At 35.0% G+C, this 20,620-nt stretch overlaps 1 protein-coding gene across 4 annotated transcripts in view; it reads left to right on the plus strand.

Annotated features, from left to right (window-relative positions):
* septin12 (septin 12) overlaps positions 1-20,620 on the plus strand; it is a 124,890-nt gene that overhangs the window by 57,550 nt on the left and 46,720 nt on the right. Inside the window, exons 1-2 of one of the 4 annotated variants that reach the window (XM_087244569.1) lie at positions 16,100-16,157; positions 19,354-19,424. The exons of 1 other annotated variant lie outside the window; for it this stretch is intronic. The gene's annotated coding sequence lies outside the window, so the exon portion shown is untranslated. Of the gene's footprint in view, positions 1-10,848; positions 10,927-16,099; positions 16,158-19,353; positions 19,425-20,620 lie in introns of those variants that run through there. 2 more of the 4 variants (XM_087244568.1, XM_087244567.1) reach the window with 2 other exon arrangements.

The raw sequence follows: 20,620 nt of genomic DNA on the forward strand, positions 1-20,620 counted from the left end.
AGATTAACAAAGGGACTAAGTAGAAAAGAAAATGAATGTAGAAATGTATTATTTTTAGAGAGAAAGAGATTACTGCTTTATCTATAAATATTGATGAATGTATTATTTATTCTGATTTATTATTATTTTTCATTAGTATTTTTATTTATTATAATTGTTATAATCGTATATTTTTTTTATTTGTTCTTAATTAACTACTTTTTTTTACTACTACTACTATTTACTGTGTTTACTATGTTTTTTTATTATCTTTATGTATTTTCTTTTTATTGTAAACGTTAAAAATGCTTTAGCAGTACATTTGGAACATTTGAAATTTATTCAATCATTTTCTTTTCAGCTTAGTCCCTTTATTCATCTGGAGTTGCCACAGCGGAATGAACTAGCAACTTATCCGGCATACCATCACTGGGAAACACAAATACACACTCATTCAGGCAAAAACACTACAGAAAATTTAGCTTACCCTATTCACCTGTACCACATATCTTTTGACAAACCGCAGCACCCAGAGGTAACCAATGCGAACATGGGGAGAACATGCAAACTCCACACAGAAATGCCAACTGGCCTGGCAAAGGCTCGAACCAGTGGCCTTCTTGCTGTGAGGCGATCGTGCTTCCGACTGCACCACGTTGCTGCCCTAAATTGAATTTCAATTTAATTTAATCAAATTGAATGGAGTGAAAGAGTGTTTCTTTAGTCATAACTTTACTTTTACAACTATATCTATAATATATTCTGAGCAAAACAAAAATTAGCACCATTGACAGCTTGCAGCTTTGCTTCAATGCTAACAGCGCCACAGGGGGGAGAGATTATAGCAAAAAGCATCCCTGAGATGTGAAAGCATCGGTATGACATGCTGCTGAAGACTCTCTCTCTCTTTCTCTCTCACTCTCTCTCTCTCTTTCATTCCAGTCATGCTCTTCCTGTCCTTTCCCAACACTAACACAATCCCATTCTCTTATGACACACTCATTGAGATTGACCTACATCACTTGGGATAATAACCACAGCTTTAAAGAGTCGATGGATAGCTTGATGGATGGATTCTAATTTTTCATTTTCGTCCCATGTGATTCTGCCATCCAGATCCTCCTTCCTTGGAAGCTGCAGTGCTTGCTTTTTGTATAATTTAAGCGGCTGTCAGATCAGCCACTAGGGGGAAGCAACGTTCTCATGTCAGTTGATTGAAATCCTTTATTCTAAGAGATTCATTTGCTCACTCTAGTGAAAACATGCTTTCGTACATTCTTTCAAAATGATGCTAATACATTTTCAGAAAGCTGTAATCAGCTTTTCAGGCATGTCGCTTTGAGAGCGTGCCCTTTTTTTTTTTTGAAAGAATTTATATGGCATACTAAAAGATGCTGATTTGCTCTTGTTTCGCTTTAAACAAGCCTTTTATCGCATAAAAACAATAATTAAGAGTCAATTATTCTTTAGTGCCTGGAGCAGGAAAAAAATAAAGCAAGAGTGTGTGATTTTTATCTGGGTAGGAGTGTATACTATACATGCTAACTCATTCGGAGCGAAGAGGGCTTCTCTTTCTCATTGGGGTTAATCGGCGTGTTGGTCAGATCTCCTTTGATCCCTCATAGATGTCCAGTCTCTAGTGACCCCAGTGCAAAAACCCCGCTCCACATCATGGGATAAGGCTGGGATTGTGAAATGCTGATCTGGCAAGACAGCTCGTCTGGAATGCTGTTCCCTTCATCTGTGTCTCACGGCAAATGAGTGGGTTAACTTACACATTAGCACAGATTAAGGGTACAAATGAGACCTTGTGTCGCTAATGGGGGTCAAAAGAGGGGAAAAGGGTAAAAAAGAGAGGGCAAACACCTTAGGGTACTGAACTGGTGTACATCTGTTCTGCTTCTTTTGGGTGTTGCGTAAGATTGTTTAATTGACTTATTTATTTTTCTAGATTTATCTCCTAAATCGTTCTTCACAATTTTGAATTGTATATTATTGTGTTGTTTTCATAATATTGATTATTATTAGTATTATTAAAGGCATAGTTCACCAAAAATATTTTACTTACAGTGTGAGGTTCTTTTGAATATTAGGTTTCTTTCTTCTATTCAACACAAAAGAAGATGTTTCGAAGAAAGTTGAAAACCTTTAACCATTGACTTCCATAGTAGGAAGTGCGAATGGATGTCAGTGGTGTTTAGGTTTCTTCAAAAGCTTTTTTTCTTCAATTGAAATTATTTTTTAAGTGAAAAAAGTATCGAATATTTTCCTTTTTTTCTTCACTTAATTTTCGAGTGCCTTAGACTCATGAGTTTCTTGTTTATGAATCCCTTATCCATAGAGCACCGACACAATAATTACCCCTGAATCACTTTTTTTTTTTTTTTTTTTGGTGAGTTAATTATGTCAGAAGTTAAATTTTTTGGTATACTATCACTTTAATGAGGTATTATTATTATTATTATTGTTGTTGTTGTTGTTGTTGTTGTTGTTGTTGTTGTTGTTATTATTATTATTATTCAATCTATTCCTTCATTTTTACCATTTTGATATTTATTTATTTATTTTATACATTATATTTGTTGTTGTTGATTACATTTTTCTTATTTTTACATTTTTATAACAATGTGTCTGCAGGTTCTTAAAAAGTATTACAATTTGATTAACCAATGTAGAGAAATTTAAGGCCCTTAAAAATATTAAAAAGTCCTAAATGCTGTTCTGCAAGGTATTAAATTCTATATCATTTTTGATTATGCAATGTATGGTTGTATGCTAAAGTTTGTCTGAATTAAATCTGCGAATATCAAGATAGTAGTGTAGTTTATGAAATCAATAATATCCTGCTAGATTTGAAATCATGCTGCTTTGTTTACTGCAGTTTTTACAAGTAAAAATCTCGCTCGTGTTGCAGCTGAAACCTAAAGCGGTTTTACAAAGTAATGAATTTCCCTCTGATTCCTGTATATATTCCTGGATAAGGTCATAAAGTACATAGATCATTTCAAACTGAGTTCTTGCTTCCAAAACCGCATCATTAGATCTTGCAGGTGGTTACATTGAAAGCAAATTGAAGAAGGGCTCAATTGGGAAAAACATTACTACTTTGGCATTTCTGTTTCTTTATCACTAGGCTTTGCTCTGGGCAGGGGTGGTGCAGTCTTCATTTGAGTGTTTTTCTTCAGCTTTAAGCGACGTGCTGAGTCTCTCGCCTCGACCTGTTGGGTGTTTACGTGTTGACACTCGCTTCGGTGGGACTTCACATTCCTGGCAGAGGCCTTCTTAAAGTTGGCACGTTAGTAAAACACTATTTGACACCAGGTTTACCTGTGAGACAATTCAACACACAACTGGAAAATGCTCTAAGGTCCATATTGGCAGGTAGTTTCCAGTACAGGGAAATCTTTGAATTTCATGTTGCATGTGTTGTGTTCACTCCTTTTTAATATTTGAACATTCTGTACATCGTCAAATTACATTTTGTTTATCTTGTTTAGTTGCATTTATTCAACATGTGAACATCAGGGAAATTATTAAAATGTAATTTATCCTATTTTATATGCTGCCAAGAATTATCCCACATTCTTAACGTTTCTCCCTTACCATGTCTGTCCAACATGCATGTATTAAAACAAGAAAAGAATAATATACAGTAGCTTTACAAATATTACAGTGTGTCCTTAATTTAAACTATTTTTCTGGGACAAATGACTATAGTATATTTTTGCCATTTAAATGTTATTCAGTATAAAAATATTAGATCTTATATTTAAAACAAGAACAAGCTAATGATCATTTGAAATATCTATGACAGGGGTGTCCAAACTCATTCCTGGAGGGCCGGTGTCCTGCATAGTTTAGCTGCAACTTCCTTCAACACACCTGCCTGGAGACTAGTGTATCTTGAAAGAGCTTGATTAGCTGGTTCAGGTGTGTTTAATTGGGTTTGGACTAAAACATCTGGACACCCCTGATCTATGTAAACAGAGTAGCCCCCTAATTATTATTTCATAATTTTTTAAATTATTTTCTATTATATCTAATAGCTAGTGTACTTAAAAGCAGAGTAAAATGCGTTTAGAAGATATAAAACAAATATAAACATGTAAAGCTTGCAGTTTGTCAATAAATCATCCAACAATTTTTTTTTTCCACATCACCTCATACTACATTTTCATTAAATCTTGACTAATCAGATACTCTTTAACATGTCCCATCCCCTTTAAGACGCTTTTCATTTAATGCGATTTAGCTCAACCACTCTCACTGGCAGAGCTCTGATAAAATGAAATGCTATTGGCTGTTTTTTTGTTTTTGACTGGGGAAGAGCTATTCTACGTCCCACCCTCTCCATTTTTCAGTTGAGATCATGTGAAAACATTTGAAAAAAGAAAAACGCTCAATTTAAAGCACTTCACAGGACCTTTAAATCTTAAATCTTCGAAATCTTTGCCACTATAAATCACGATTAATTGTCAACAAGCAGTTTTAGATATTTTTCAGTTCAATTTAATTTAATGTAGATTGCATCAGAGCAGCTTAACATAAGCCCCTTTCACACATACAGACCTTTCCGGAAAATTACCGGCAATTTTCCGGAAAGGTTGTATGTGTGAACGGGTCCTTTTTGAAAATACCGGTAAATTCGTTCTGGCTATTTTCCGGAAAGAGAAGTTGTAACATTACCGGCAATTTGCCGGAATGCTGCGCTGTGTGAACGCAGAAGGAATATTTCCGGAATAAGCGCGTGCACGTCTAGAACGTGCTGACGTAAGACTTCTGCTTTAGCCAATCACAACAGTCAGACGCATTTACGTCCGCGCGGTTTGTGAGAATAAAAGCCTTTGAATATTTTTCCAGACGCATTTAGCTGCTAGAAGTTAGTCAGATAACGTTTATATGTTATCCTTAATGCCAACTGTGCAAATAATCATCGATAAGATGCTTATGATAAGCCGTTGTTTGTTTACCTTCAAGCTTTGCGTGTGCCCATGAAACAGCCTGTGAGCGGCAGCACACGCACATATTATGAACATCTCGACATGCAAAAGTGATCCTGTGAAAGTTGTTTACAATATTGATCATCAAAAGAGTTTGTAATTTAGTCAAATGTTTACAAATACAAGCGCAGCCGTTTAAAGCTCATTTGTGGTGAATGATGTCAGAATTTACCGGTATTTTGGAATGGATGTGTGAATGCTCTTTTTCCGTAACGTCCTCGTCTGTGTGAACAGCGCTTTTTTGAACATACCGGTAAAGTCGTTCCGTAAATTTTCCGGATATTTTCCGGTATCACTGTGTGAAAGGGGCTATTGATTAAGAAATTAAAAGCCATAATAATATTAAAAATTGCGGAATAGTCCAGCAAATCAGGCAGGCAGGAGAGTAGTGGTAAAATGATGGTGTAGATTAAAACAGATTCATTTCAGAATAAGATCATTCATTCATTCATTTTCTTTTTGGCTTAGTCCCTTTTTTTAATCTGGGGTCGCCACTGCGGAATGAACTGCCAACTTATCCAGCATATGTTTTATGCAGCAGATGCCCTTCCAGCTGCAACCCATTAACATCCATACACACTCATTCACACAAACTACAGACAATTTAGCTTACGCAATTCACTTATAGCGCATGTCTTTGGACTGTGGGGAAAACCAGAGCGCCTGAGGGAACCCACGCCAACACGGGGAGAATATGCAAACTCCACACAGAAATGCCCAACCCAAGCTTATTCTGAAAACGTAGTCCCGCGGATGTTTCTGCGGACAGCGAATACGTCTCGTGGGGCTCGTACGGCTATGTTTATTTTTTTCAAGCGAACGCTGCGGGGCGGTGTGACGCTGTTTCCTTTCTCGCTTGCATTACCTCCTTGTGGAGGGCTTCCCCGCTGCAACCCGTTTGTCCACTCAGCTCAGCGTGTAAGTCGGCAGGCTCGAGATGCAGAGAGGAGTTGACCACGCAGCCGGTTTCAAGTCCGGGGAAGAGCAGTTCCAGCAATCAGGTAAGACAAAAACAGAATCCCAAACTTAAGTGAACGAGTTTCGTAACAGGGTGAGAATGTGGCGAAATCCGAAAAAGCGATAGAAAAAAAAAAAAAATCAGGGCTTTAATTTTTTGGACAGCTTTTGTGAACTGTTGCTCGGGTTTAGGGAAGCGAGCGGGCGGGCGGGCGGGTCGATCGGTAAAATTTGTTGGGTTCAGGGAAGGAGGAGGGCGAGTCGGCCGATTGGCCGGTTGCGCAGTCAATCATCCAGTCAGTTGGACAGCAGCCTTCGGCGAGTTCACGCAAGGAAGAGGCGTCTGAGGTGCGAAAAAGCGTGCAACAGCGGCCACTCGCGTATTTGTGAAAACAAAAACTGCAGCCGTACGTACCCGCCGGGACGTATTCCACGGTCTCCAGAAACGTCCGCGGGACTACGTTTCCACAATGAGCCTGGGTTGGAAACGCCAATTGACCCAGTCAAGGCTCAAACCAGTTACCTATTTGCTGTGAGGTAAACGTGCTACCCACTGCGCCACCGTACAGCCAGAATAAGATCAAATATATCTTATTTATTTAATATATTAATCTGAAATATAATAAAAGTTTAACATGATCACATATTCTTTTACATATTTTAATAAGTATGGCTCAGCATATGTTTTTTCATTGTATCAGTTTTAGTTTCCTTTATTTCTGTCATTCAAAACATCACAATAAATTATAATGCTGAATGAAATTATGTTACATCGGACCCAACAAGAACATAAAAAACATCAAACACTATAAAAACCCAACATAATAAATAAGCTTTTATAATTTCATAGATATATCAAAAAATATAGTTATATAAAATATAACCCAATTTCTAAAATCATAAAAGGAAATAAATTAATACCTAACTAACTATTGCACAGTTTGTTATAATAGTTATAATATTAACAATTTGTGATAGTTTAGCTATTTATAGATTTATTATTACATACTAGCTATCAATAGTATTTAAAGTATGGTCTAATTCAAAAATCTTAAAATGACAGGATAAAAACTGTCACAAAACCTCACTGATTTGCTCCACAGGTTTCTGTAATGCCTGCCTGATGGCGTGAGTGTGAGCAGGCTATGGCCATGGTGAGTTGGATCTTTTAAAATGACACCAAACCCCATCTTTGATTTATATTATAATATCTTTATCTAAATATTATGTTCTTCAATTTCATAGTGTTCTTTTATTTTTTTTTTACTAGTTTTTGTTCTTGTAATATTATATTTATTTAAGTTTTCGTATGATCAGTTCATTTAGATTTAATACATTAAAATATTGATGCATAACTGAAGGATAATACTTGACATTCAGATTAAGTTTCAGATGAAAAATGAAAAAGCAGAAGATCTGCAACAATTCCCATTTTTTTCAGACCACTTCCCCTTTTTTTTTTACATTTTCTAGAAACTGTATGATGCATCACTTATTTGAATAGCATTTATGGATGTTATGATTATTAAAGTTGCAATCAATTATCATTTATTATTTCATCTATAATATTGACTTTCAGTGACAATAGGAAGCACAATATGTATAATTCAACATCTAATTAAAAACTTTTAGAATAATGTTCTATATTTTGCTGACTGGGGCGAAGCAGTGACACAGTTGGTAGTGTTGTTGCATCACAGCAAGAAGGTCACTGGTTCAAACCTCGGCTCAGTTGGCGTTTCTGTGTGGAGTTTGCATGTTCTCCCTGCGTTCGCGTGGGTTTTCTCCGGGTGCTCCGGTTTCCCCCTCAGTCCAAAGACATAGGCTAATTTTTCTATTGTGTGTGTGTGTGTGTGTGTGTGTGTGTGTGTGTGTGTGTGTGTGTGTGTGTGTGTGTGTGTGTGTGTGTGTGTGTGTGTGTGTGTGTGTGTGTGTGTGTGTGTGTGTGTGTGTGTGTGTGTGTGTGGATGTTTCCCAGAGATGAGTTGCAGCTGGAAGGGCATCCACTGTGTAAAATATATGTTGGATAAGTTGTTCATTCTTTTGTGGCAACCCCCTGATAAATAAAGAGGTTGAGCAGAAAAGAAAATAAATGAATGAATGAATTTTGCTGACTCATATATTTACATTATACCAAATGTTTCAAAGAATGTTTAACTAAACATTTTTAACTAGTGACACATACCATGTCACATACCATATATATATATATATATATATATATATATATATATATATATATATATATATATATATATATATATGAGCAATATCACACTCGTAGCAGTGCGATATGGCTGTATTTCGGCACTGGTGGGAGGCGTGCGTTAGTGCCTTAGTGCCCCCACCATTGCCAATATACAGCCATATTGCACTGCTACGAGTGTGATATTGCGTTTATACAACAGTTTGACAGCATAATTGTGTATATAAAAACAAAATCAAACATGGAGAGTCTCAAAAACCCTTTTGTATGAGGAACTACTTTCTTCCGGATTCAAATCATAAGCTGAAAGTTAAACAGTTGAGCAAGCATCTTTTAAAGTTTAGATCTGTAGTGTCTGCTTTTTACTGACTGTATGTGGGCGGAGTTATAGACAAAGGGTAAAGAGGCAGAGACAGAACTGTTGTATTAATATATATATATCTATATATATATATATATATATATATATATATATATATATATATATATATATATATATATATATATATATATATATATATATAAAGGACAGCCAACGACTCTGTAGACTGCACTAAGCCACATTATAACAGAACCTAAAAATTTATTTAGTATGATAGCTTTAGCTTCCCAATGTAATTATAAACAAAATAATCCAAAATGGTCCTCTGTGTCATTACTTTGCCTTGCGCTGTTTCATACTACGATAACACGTTTGGAATATTTTATCTTTGAACATGATTTCTGCATTTTTTGTATGCCATAAAGACAACAACACCCATGATTCCACATTCATACCCTGCTTTTATTCCTATTGATCTTTTTTGATTTATTTCTCCGTTATGAAACAAAATGAAAAGCCCCTCGAAAAGCACACAATACAGCGTTTCATCCATGAATCCTGAAACATAGAATTGTAGATTTAATGTAGAAGGTCAAAGTTCTGAGCCTTCAGGACCCATATTTTCCCTAGGCCGGATGAGGGGGAGAGGGGAAAGGTGATTTCCTCTTGAACAGCATGACAGGGCTTCCTGGAAGAGTCGTCCCTCCCTAAGAACAACTGCATCCTGCTCTGGGATTCAGATGAGACTCGTAGAGTAAAGCCATGTATGTTGTGAAAACATGCTCAGTCCTCATAATCCCTGCATGGTAAACCAGTCCTAAAGAGGCCGCTGTTATTTTGTCAAAGTGAGGTTAGACACTGCTGGTGAATAGGGTGGGAGGGTTAAAATGTCAGTGATTTCAACAGTAAAAAACCTTTTAACAGTAAGTTTCCTTAATATATACATTGAAAAACTGTTAAGTGTCTTTCCCAGAATTCCCAGAAACTTCACTTTTTATGCTTTTTGTTGACATTACTGTGGTTCATTTTAGTTTTTTCCTCATCAGTCATGTACATAAGAGTTTTATGATACATCTAAAGTTGATAAATAATGTTTATTCCATTACTTTAATTATATGTCTAATACTATGATGATGTTTAATAGTTGTGTGAATAAGACTGAACACCTTCTATATTATAGCATGTTTCTCTGCGTGTGGGAAACGTTCTTTGTGATGTACATTATATGACTTTCCCATCACCATATGTTTATGAATACGTTGACATGTCTTTGTTAATGTGCAGATGTAATTTACCATAAAAATCGTAAGTTGCTTCTACGGTTTGTACCATATTTTAACAGTGAAAAACTGGTAATCACAGCTGCCCTTGTCGTATTTTTAAAAAATATTTTTTACAGACTAGCTAGGTGACAAACATTTACATTATTAGTTTAAAATGGCCTTAACTTTTTTCTATATGATTAATAGTTTAGAGTTTAAATATGCAAATTAGACATAATTTAACTGCAAATGTGCCAAATTGCTTACAAAAAGACTAAAATGGCAAAACAGAGGTGGATAAAAAGTAACTGCTAGTTCACTCAAAATTGAAACTCACTTGATCAGGGGTGCCCAAACGCAGTCCTCCAGGCCTAGTGTCCTGCATAGTGTAGGTCTAACTTTCCTCAATACACTTCCCTGGAAGTTTCAAGTACCTAGAAAGAGCTTGATTAGCTGGTTCAGGTGTGTCTAATTGGGATTGGAACTAAACTCTGCAGGACACTGACCCTCCAGGCCCGAGTTTTGACACCACTGCACTTGATCATTTACTCTCTTACATTATCATGCTGAAAACCACACGATTTTTATTGTGATTATGATTATGATTTTCTTTCTTTTGTTGAACACAAAATAAGATACTTTGAAAATTGCTGTTTGATGGCACTCGTTGACTTCCAGTTGACTTTAGTTGGAAAAAAAAATACTATAGAAGTCAGTGGCTACCAGCAACCAGCATTCTTCAAAATATCTTCTTTTTTGTTCAAAAGTAGAAATACACTCAAATAGGATAATTTTTTGAATAAGTTAATGGTGAGTAAATCATGACAGAATTGTCATTTTTATATGAACCATTCATTTAAGTCACTCTAGGGAATCTCTAATTAGAAATAATTGTAAGTCACCTTGTGTTTGATATTCTGAAAGTCAGTGAATATGTTAAAAGAGGTAATTCTGTTAAAGGCCATACAGCAAGCGTTAATCACATGTGTTTTTCTAAATGCATCCTCTTGGCAAGAATCCATGAGTGAACGGTTAATGGAAAGAAAGCAAAATAGAAAGTAAAAAAGAGAAGTGTGCGGGGGAGGTTGTGTGTGCTTGTACTGTATGCAGTGGTTTTTTGCTGCTTTTGGAAGTTGTTCTCTATCAGGAGCAGCAGCTGTCAGGGCAGGACACGACTCAGCTTTTTCTGCGCTGTTGATGGTAAGTTGCTCTTTGTCAGCCTGATTAAGCTTAATCACCGGCTGTTACTAGTGAGCCTTAGTTTACTTTTAGAGTGGTATGATGTGGAGGACACTTTACGCACGACAGTCAGAGTGTGTAGTGACGCTCCTGGATTAACAGGTCACAGTCAAACCACAGACTGCATTTGGGTTCATGGCAGATCTTGAGTTGAATTCTCATGCTTAATATAGCTTATTTGTATATTTGTGCATTTTAACTGCTATTGGTAGATGGTTGGGTGAAATTGTTGGGTATTTGATTGGTTTGTTGTTAATAAGTTAATAAGTTAATTAATAAGTTAATTAGTTAGCAATTCAATTCATTGGTTAGTCGGTCAGTCAGTTGGTTAATTGGTTGGTATGTTAGTAATACAATTAAATATTATTATTTGTTTGTTGTTTTGTTGATTAGTAATACAATCCAGATTATTGAGGGATTTAACTAGTTAGTTTTGTTGATTAGTAATACAATTATTAACAGATTATGAAGGAATTTAACTAGTTAGTTAGTTAGTTAGTTAGTTAGTTAGTTAGTTAGTTAGTTAGTTAGTTAGTTAGTTAGTTAGTTGGTTGGTTGGTTGGTTGGTTGGTTGGTTGGTTGGTTGGTTGGTTGGTTGGTTGGTTGGTTGGTTGGTTAGTTAGTTAGTTAGTTGATTACTGGTAACACAATACAGATTATTGAGGGGTTTAACTGGTTATATTTTACAGATTATTAAGGAATTTAGTTAGTTAGTTAGTTAGTTAGTTGGTTGGTTGGTTGGTTGGTTGGTTGGTTGGTTGGTTGGTTGGTTGGTTGGTTGGTTGGTTGGTTGGTTGGTTATTTGGTTGGTTGGTTGGTTAGTTAGTTAGTTGATTATTGGTAACACAATACAGATTATTGAGGGGTTTAACTGGTTATATTTTACAGATTATTAAGGAATTTAGTTAGTTAGTTAGTTAGTTAGTTTTGTTGATTAGTAATATAATTATCTAAGTATAAATAAATAACTAAGTTAGTTAGTAATACTATTATTAACAGATTATTGAAGGATGTAACTAGTTAGTTAGTTAGTTAGTTAGTTAGTTAGTTAGTTAGTTAGTTAGTTAGTTAGTTAGTTAGTTAGTTGGTTGGTTGGTTGGTTGGTTGGTTGGTTGGTTGGTTGGTTGGTTGGTTGGTTGGTTGGTTGGTTGGTTAGTTAGTTAGTTAGTTAGTTAGTTAGTTAGTTAGTTAGTTAGTTTTGTTGATTAGTAATATAATTATTAACTTAAAGTTGAGGGGGTTAACTAGTTGGTTAGTAATTCAATGCAAGTTAGTTAGTCAGTCAGTCAGTTAGTTAATTAGCTAGTAATACTATCCAAATTATTGTGTAATTATTTAGGGGCCATTAGCATGGCTAATTTGCATGGCCTTATAAGCATGGCCTTACTAGTTTGATTAATGGCTAACCCTGTGCTGTAAGTGTTTGTGTTTACTAAATAATAATTTTAGTAATGAGTTGCTAAGTTAGTTTGTCACTTTAGTTGTTTTTTCTTGTTTGTCACTCAGTCACTCTGTAATTTTTTAAAAATCCCTATTTTGTCAATTGCTTATTTGGTTATTTGGTCAGTCAGTCAGTCAGTCAGTCATTTAGTCAGTCAGTTAGTTAGTTAGTTAATTAGTTAATTAGAACACATGTAAACAAAGAAACATGTTTAGAGCCTATTTTACATTCAGCAGAGTCTTGTATATACTGTGATGCATTTCTCTTCTGATAAGTTCTCAGCATGTCCAGCTGTGCATCAGCTCAGTTTCGAAGACACTCTAGCAGATGTCTGGTAGTCTGCCACTGTCCTCCTGCTATGTCCTCACCTGTCCCTCCCTCTGTTTGTTGAAGACACCAGAGGATGGGGTCAGACTTCAGGAATCCTTCTCTTCCGTCTGCCACGTTCTTTTAAGTATGCTTGGATTAGGATGAGGTTAAGAAGCTTTAATTGAATTAACCCCTTGTATCCCACACAAGCAAGACTGGAGTAAAGAAGCAGGAGCTTTCTCACGGTGTGTGGCGGAAGATCTCTGCCGTAACCTGATACTTCAAATGTCTTTGGGGAGGTTACCCTGGAAACTGTATGAATGAACTGACATCGTCTGTGCGTACATGTGCTTTTAATTAAAGAGGAGCCCTAATAGAGACATTTAGTGGCAATTCACTGTCCCTTGTGGCACAGCAAACGCATACTTCCTACCCCTCTCTTCCGCTTCCTCTCTCGCCTTTTTACTCAACCCTATCAACATCCGTAAAAATCAACGTCTCCATTTCAATAAGCTCTGCTTTCACAGCCAATGGGTTACTGAAATTAAACTCTATATTTCATGTTATTCCAAACACACATTAGAAAATATTTAATTATTTTGGACCCACTGACTTGTGTTAAGAAAAAACTCGGAATAGCGTCATTGTTCAGAATGAGATGAGGGTATGAAAATGATTTCAGAAGGTTGGCATATAAGTAGACAGGCTAGTGGATGTTGATTGGTTTGTCCTTGTAATTTAATTTACTTAAATGTATATGATTGGTCAATTCAAGGTTTAGTTGGTTATCGTTTAGTTTATTTTGTTAATTAGTTAGTTTAAATTATTTTGTTAGAAGCTTAGTAATCCAAGCTAGATTATTAGGGGATTTGACTAGTTAGTTATTTAATTAGTTTGTCTTTAATCTAACACAGTTTTTTTTTTTTTTTTTTTTTAGAATATGCAAAAATCATACAAATACAAGAAAACATCAACAAATAACAAATACAAAGCAACGAAACAAAAACAAAACAAAAACAACAACAATATAGTCAGGTACGGGTATGTGCGTGAGTGTGTGTATGCATGTAAAGGTAACTTGGTGGACAGGTCAGAGTACATACATTAGGAACAATAACAGTCAATAAATGAAGCAAGTGTCACAGATATAGATAAAACATATAGAAAGAAACCAGTCAGAGGTAGGGAGTAACAACAATGCTTATTAATGTATGATAGTAAATATGAGAGTAAAAAGAGAGAAAGGACAACAGTAATAACTGACAACAATAATAATAAATCACAAGTGCTACACCAACTACAACTACAGAAAGTTACTTATATTACAACTACTACTGCTTCTTCTACAGCCACAACCACGACTACTACTACTAAAGTGTCTACTAATACTGATACTACTACAACGACTACCACTACTGATACTACTATAGCGTTTGCTACAACTAATACAACAATGTCTACTGCGACTACTACTCCTACTAATACTACAATCACTTCTACTACATCTACATCAACAACATCTACTACTGATATTACTACACCAACAACGACTACTACTACTACTGTAACAACCACACCATTACTACTTCTGCTACTACTATACCAATGACATCTACTACTACATGAACTACTACTTCAATAATCTCCGTAACAACAACAATCTAACACAGGTTTTAAGGGATTTGACCAACCTGTGATTCAAATTATTAAATTAGTTGATTAATTAGTTACATTTTGGTTAATTAGTTAGAGAATTAGATGAATGGATGGTTTGTTGTTGTTTTTTTAACTTTCAGTTCGTTCATCATTGTGATGCATAGTTTATTAAACTTTTTTTGTTATTCTTATTACTTAGTTATTAGTTAGTTATTTCTTTATTATAAGTTAATTATTAATAACTTACATTTGTTAATTGTTTGATAGTTAGTTAGTCAGTAATCTAACACTGATGTTTTAAGGGATTTGACCAACCTGTGATTCAAATCATTACATTAGTTGGTCAATCAGTTTCATGTTTAGTTAATTAGTTGGTAAATTAGTTGAATGGATGGTTTGTTGTTGTTGTTGTTTGACTTTCAGTTTGTTCATCGTCGTGATGCATAGTTTATTAAACATTTATTTCTGTTTGTTAGTTAGTTAGTTAGTTAGTTAGTTAGTTAGTTAGTTAGTTAGTTAGTTTGTTAGTTAGTTAGTTAGTTAGTTAGTTAGTTAGTTAGTTAGTTAGTTAGTTAGTTAGTTAGTTAGTTAGTTAGTTAGTTAGTTAGTTAGTTGGTTAGTTAGTTAGTTAGTTAGTTAGTTAGTTTACTTTTTGTGGGACATCACCTGAAGTAGGACAATTTCTAATAATTTCCTGTGTAAAAAACTAAACATGTCACTTTCTTTGCACATTTGCCTACATCAATCATCATCAGAATTGTCAGTGGCTCCAATTTGTAAGAATATCTTATCACGCATGGATGTCCAGAGTGTGTGGATTCCAAGAGGGAAAGATGCATCAGTCATCAGATCGTGACCTAGAATGACCAGAACAATGTGGCGACGGAGAGCACTTTGTAGGAAACTCCATTAACAAACCTCAGTCAGTTAATTAGCTGTAGACGCAGCGGAGCATACAGACCCTGCATGTGGCTCGGAGCTTTGCGAAAGGCTTTTAGATGAAAGTGATGAATTGCTGTCATTGGGCTTGTTCTATACTTTATCAAATGATTAAATATTGAATGTAAAATAGACAGCTCTCGCCGCATGCAAAGGTCATTTTCTGATTGCCACATTAATCAAAATGCTTTTTCCTGTCAGCGGTGAAGAGAGAATTCCCAAAACAGCAGAGATGCGCCTGTGTGGTGATATGCTGCTGGCATGTGTGTGTGTGTGTGTGTGTGTGTCTGTTTGTGTGTGAGGTTAAACACTGCAGGATGAGAATTTGCAGCCTTTGGAACCTTCCTCTCCATTCATTCAACCAGATTCCAACCAGATTTCCATTCATGCATCCCAACAGATTGTTTTGTATTCACGAGGATTGCGTTTCCATTTTTGTATGCTTTACCTGTCTGGAATTGTGCAAGACATTTTCCTGTCTCAAGGGTGGGATTTTAACAGTGATGACATAAGGAAAATGGATAAACACCCATCCCACTCTTGAGAAACACTCTTATTTAGGTAGTCATGGTGATAACAGAGCCGGAGAACCTGCCTTTCTTTTGTGTGGCATAAAACTAGTTAAAATACAACCAGGAAGAGAGAGGCCCAAAGGCAAGGAAATGCATCACCCTCAGATTGCTGTCTGTGGTTATGCTACGACACACCCTCAAACACACACACTCACACATGCGCCTGCGTGCATAGACACTTTTTTTCAAAACTGACATCCTGAGCTGTTCGCAATTCACTCTCTGACAGCACATGGGGCCTGGCCACTGCTCCAAGATTCCACTTATCTGCTAAGGTAAAAGACTGATCTCTGTTAATATTTTACTATACCAAGCTCTCCTCAGGAATGTTTCTGGTTTGTGTTATCCGCTAACTAGCTGTCATTTGAATTGAACTGGTTGTGGTTGTAGTTTCTGCACGGAGCTGCTGTAGGTACTTGCTGTGGTTTTAGCAGTGGTGTGGAGGCATGAAAGTTTTGTTTTGGGGCCTTGCCATCATACAGCGGGCATCTATTGAGAGTCAAACAAAGGAACATTATTGTGATTCAATCATAAAACCATCCATACAAGGTCTCAGCATGGGATTGACCTGCGCACACACACACACACACTCACACCCTCTCATAGCTGTTTGTTTTGAAAAAAGGCCCATCCTTACATGGATGAATTCAGGCAGTCTCCTTGAGTTTAATTTATATGGGGCGGACTTCATTTTATGGGGAACATAAAGACTAAACACTCAGATTGTGTGATAAGTCTGACAGACAGCTCAAGTGAGAGTGAGAAAACACACTTCCTCAGTGAAACTGTGCAGAGATGCTTTGCCTCCTCATGTTTAAACAGATCCTTTAAAGGGATAGTTTGCCTAAAAATGAACATTCTGGCTTTATTCATTACAAATCTCTGTCTCTTTACTTGAAAAACCTTACCAAGGTACATTTTTGAATATGTTTCTGGGTGCTATCTTTCAGTACTGGTAAAGTGAATGGGGAATGAATGTGCCAAACACATTTTGCGTCACTTAGCACATTTAAACTTACAGTGTCAAACACACTTGTGTCAAAAAATGTCAAAACATCAAACAAAAATTGTCATTCACTGAAAAAGTTTTTTCAGAGATGATTTCTTGGATTTACTAAAAAAATTTTACGTTAAGTGACTGTAAACAATTTATTTGGGTTAAATTTAAACAAAACAAATTAAGTTGAGTTTTTTCTATTTAATTTGTTTGTTTAAATTCAACACAAATAAATAGTTTGCAACAGTTTTGCAGACATCATTTTTTTCAGTGTGCCACTACTTTTATTTGTCAGTGTGCCATTCCAAATCTGAGTCACTTTCTTTCTTCCAACACAAAGAACATAAGTTTTTGACGTTAAGATAACCTTGGATAAAAATACCACGGTTTCATGGTATCAAAGTATTGTGACTACTGCTCAAAAATGAGTTTTTAAAATAAAACAAAATAAAACTTTTTTTCCCCCATTTAACACAATATGTTTTGTTTTTAAGAAACATTTATAATATTTTGGAACAGTAAATATGTCAGGCTAAATAGTTCAAATAAATCATTGACTTCTGCTCTCTTCATTATTTTCAAAAACACAGTTTTCTTTTACAACATAAAAACTATTTGTTTAAAAACCTACCTTTACTTTAGGAATGGTATAACAGAAGCAGTAATAAATCCTTTACTTTTTTAAATCATGGTAAAACTTGAAATCTGTTATCATCCCATACCTAAAGAGAGTGATCTGGACTGTAAGTTTTCAGCTATAGACCTTTTGAACTTTGCGTTCATTACAATGGACATCACATATCAGGTGTTTGTTTCTAGAGCATTTCACCGAATTTAAAGCCTGTGGTCTAAGATATTAGACTTTATCCATCCAATCAAATGTCAGTAAGATTTCACAGAAATACCAAAAATAATCAGCAAACACAAAGTAAGCAGAAGGGCTGTGTGATTTGGGAAAAATATAAAATTGTGATTTATTATTAAAATTTTTTTTGACATATGACGATTTGATTTACAATTTAATTTTGTAGTCAACCTTCAGCTCAGTAATCTGTAAGCCCTGACTACAATTCTGCAACAGCTCTTAAAAATGACCTGTTTTTGTTCGGTGTCTGTGACTTTGAAGCCAAAATATTCCCATATTACAAATTCTGTTTTACTTTGATATTAATTTGCCTATTAATGCTTCTAAAGCAGCAGATGCCATAATCCCTTTTGCCAGTGCTTTCCTGTTAGTTTTCTTTTTTTTTTTTTTTTTTGTGGGCAGAGTTTAGTTGCGCAATTCTGATTGGGCAGAATGAAAGTGTGCTCACTCAATTGGCTAGTAAAACATAGTAGTAGTAGTAGTAGACAGCCGACAGTCACGCATTTGCTCTGGGTGGGGGAAATTGTGCTGGATGCTGGATTCATTCTTTGGATGATTTTCTTTTGAAATTCATCACACTGACTCAGTGATCAGGAAACAGCAGTTAACAGCCAACTGGATCCTAAATTAATGACAGTCTGGTAGTCATAAGATATGGCCTCCGAATACAATGCCAACTTTATAGGGCTCTCTTTCAACCTAATATTAACATAAAATTTCAATAATTTTTTTAAGGGGAAAAATCATGTTTAGTGTACTTTTTCATAACATGTTCATGCCAGTAGGTGGAAAGTATGCCAATTTTTGTGGCTAGAATGCTGTTGACCACACAAGTGTCTACACCGCAAAATGCGCAAATGTATTTTTACAAACCATTGGTCGTGGTCAAAAGTGTACAAGTTCAAATGTTTCAGATCTTGTTCACATGATCTGCATTTAAACTCTCAAAAAAAGTATCATCCACTGGTCACACTTTACAATAAGGTTAATTAGTTAATGTTAAGTAATGCATTTACTAACATGAACAAACAATGAACAATACATTTACTACAGTATTTATTCATGTTAATAAACGTTAGTTAATGAAAATACAGTTGTTTATTGTTAGTTCATGTGAACTCATGGTGCATTAGCTAATGTTAACAAGCATGGACTTGAACGTTTACAATGCATTAGCAAATGTTTAATTATGATTAATAAATGCTGTACATGTGTTGTTTATGATTAGTTCATGTTAGTAAATGCATTAAGTAATGAACCTTATTGTAAAGTGTTACCCATCCACTTGTTATCAGAATCATGAAAATGCATTCTAGTACCAGGTGTAAACAAGGCCTAATACACTGTGAGATATTATATACTGTTGACCACTTTTATAATTATTTAGTGTATGAAATTTGTTTGATTTTTGTGAAAATAACTTGGATTTGGGGTGGGGGGTGTTATATTAAGTGGCTTAAACTAATATGCACTTACACTGAAATTAATAATAAATATATGTAAATATATGTTTTTACATTGTATCTATGATTGAATAAATACCTGCATGTAACTACATCTGTAAATAATTTTTCTGTTTACAATCCCTTACACCTATCCATAACACCAGACCTTGCCCTAACCTTCCCCCAATTCCCCCTCAAGAGCACCAGAAGTAATCTGCAATACATTAGGAACCCAGTAAGTACATTGCATTTATTTTCTGATACAAGTACATAGTAGTTGAGGCCACCTAATGTAAAATGGGACCAAAAAAACATTTAGGTGAGTAAACGGACAGAGTTATCATACCTCAGTGTGAGTGACATGTGTGAGTGCTCTGAATCGGGCCGAGGCATTCAGTTGGCCGGTTGGAAGAGGTGTGCCAGAGCTCTGTTTAGTTAGGCTTCAATGCGGTATGCTTGTAGTGTTAGTCAGGGATGTGATTCTTCTGTATAATTAGTGAAAGTGAAAGTGATAAACTTAACTACTTAATGGCGAAGTATGATTTTTTTTTTCAGGGTGGAATGTAAAGTAGGCTATATTGGTCTACTCAATTCAACTGGACTTAATATTTTTACAGTTAGAATTGTTGGAATAAAGAGTCGACTAAATTACCTGGAAAGTTATATTCTGTGGAGACAAGAGAACTAACCGAGTTAGTGACGCCTTCTAGTGGCGGTGTGTGGATCTGTCCTGACATTGAGGTACAAAGTATAAACCTATGTAATATTACTTATGTCACTAATAAACTACTAAACATTTAAACTGATTTAAATTAAGCTTAAATGTTGTGGCTAATAACAAATATTCATATAATGTATATATATATATATATATATATATATATATATATATATATATATATATATATATATATGTATATATATATATATATATATATATATATATATATATATATATATATATATACTATTTACATAATGTATACACATGCATGTATATATGTATGTATGTATATATATATATATATATATATATATATATATATATATATATATATATATATATATATATATATATATATATATATATATATTTATTTATATATATGAACCAGGTATGTAATAAGCCGAGCACAAAAAAGTAATATATATATATATATATATATATATATATATATATATATATATATATATATATATATATATATATATATATATATATATAGTGTCTTCTCATCTTACTTTTTTGTGTTCGGCTGATTACATACCTGGTTAGTGTGAAGTGCACCTGGGCCCGAAACTGAAGGCACAACATCACTTTTAAGGTACTGTTTCATATGGATTTATTAATCATTCTTTAGACGGGAGGAAGGACAATCACACTCAAAATTCAAGGCTAATGTACCTAATATGAGCACACCCCAAGCGGGT

The sequence above is a fragment of the Danio rerio genome, chromosome 3, assembly GCF_052040795.2.
Source record: "Danio rerio strain M-AB ecotype USA chromosome 3, GRCz13ab, whole genome shotgun sequence".
In the NCBI taxonomy this organism is placed as follows: Eukaryota; Metazoa; Chordata; class Actinopteri; order Cypriniformes; family Danionidae; genus Danio; species Danio rerio.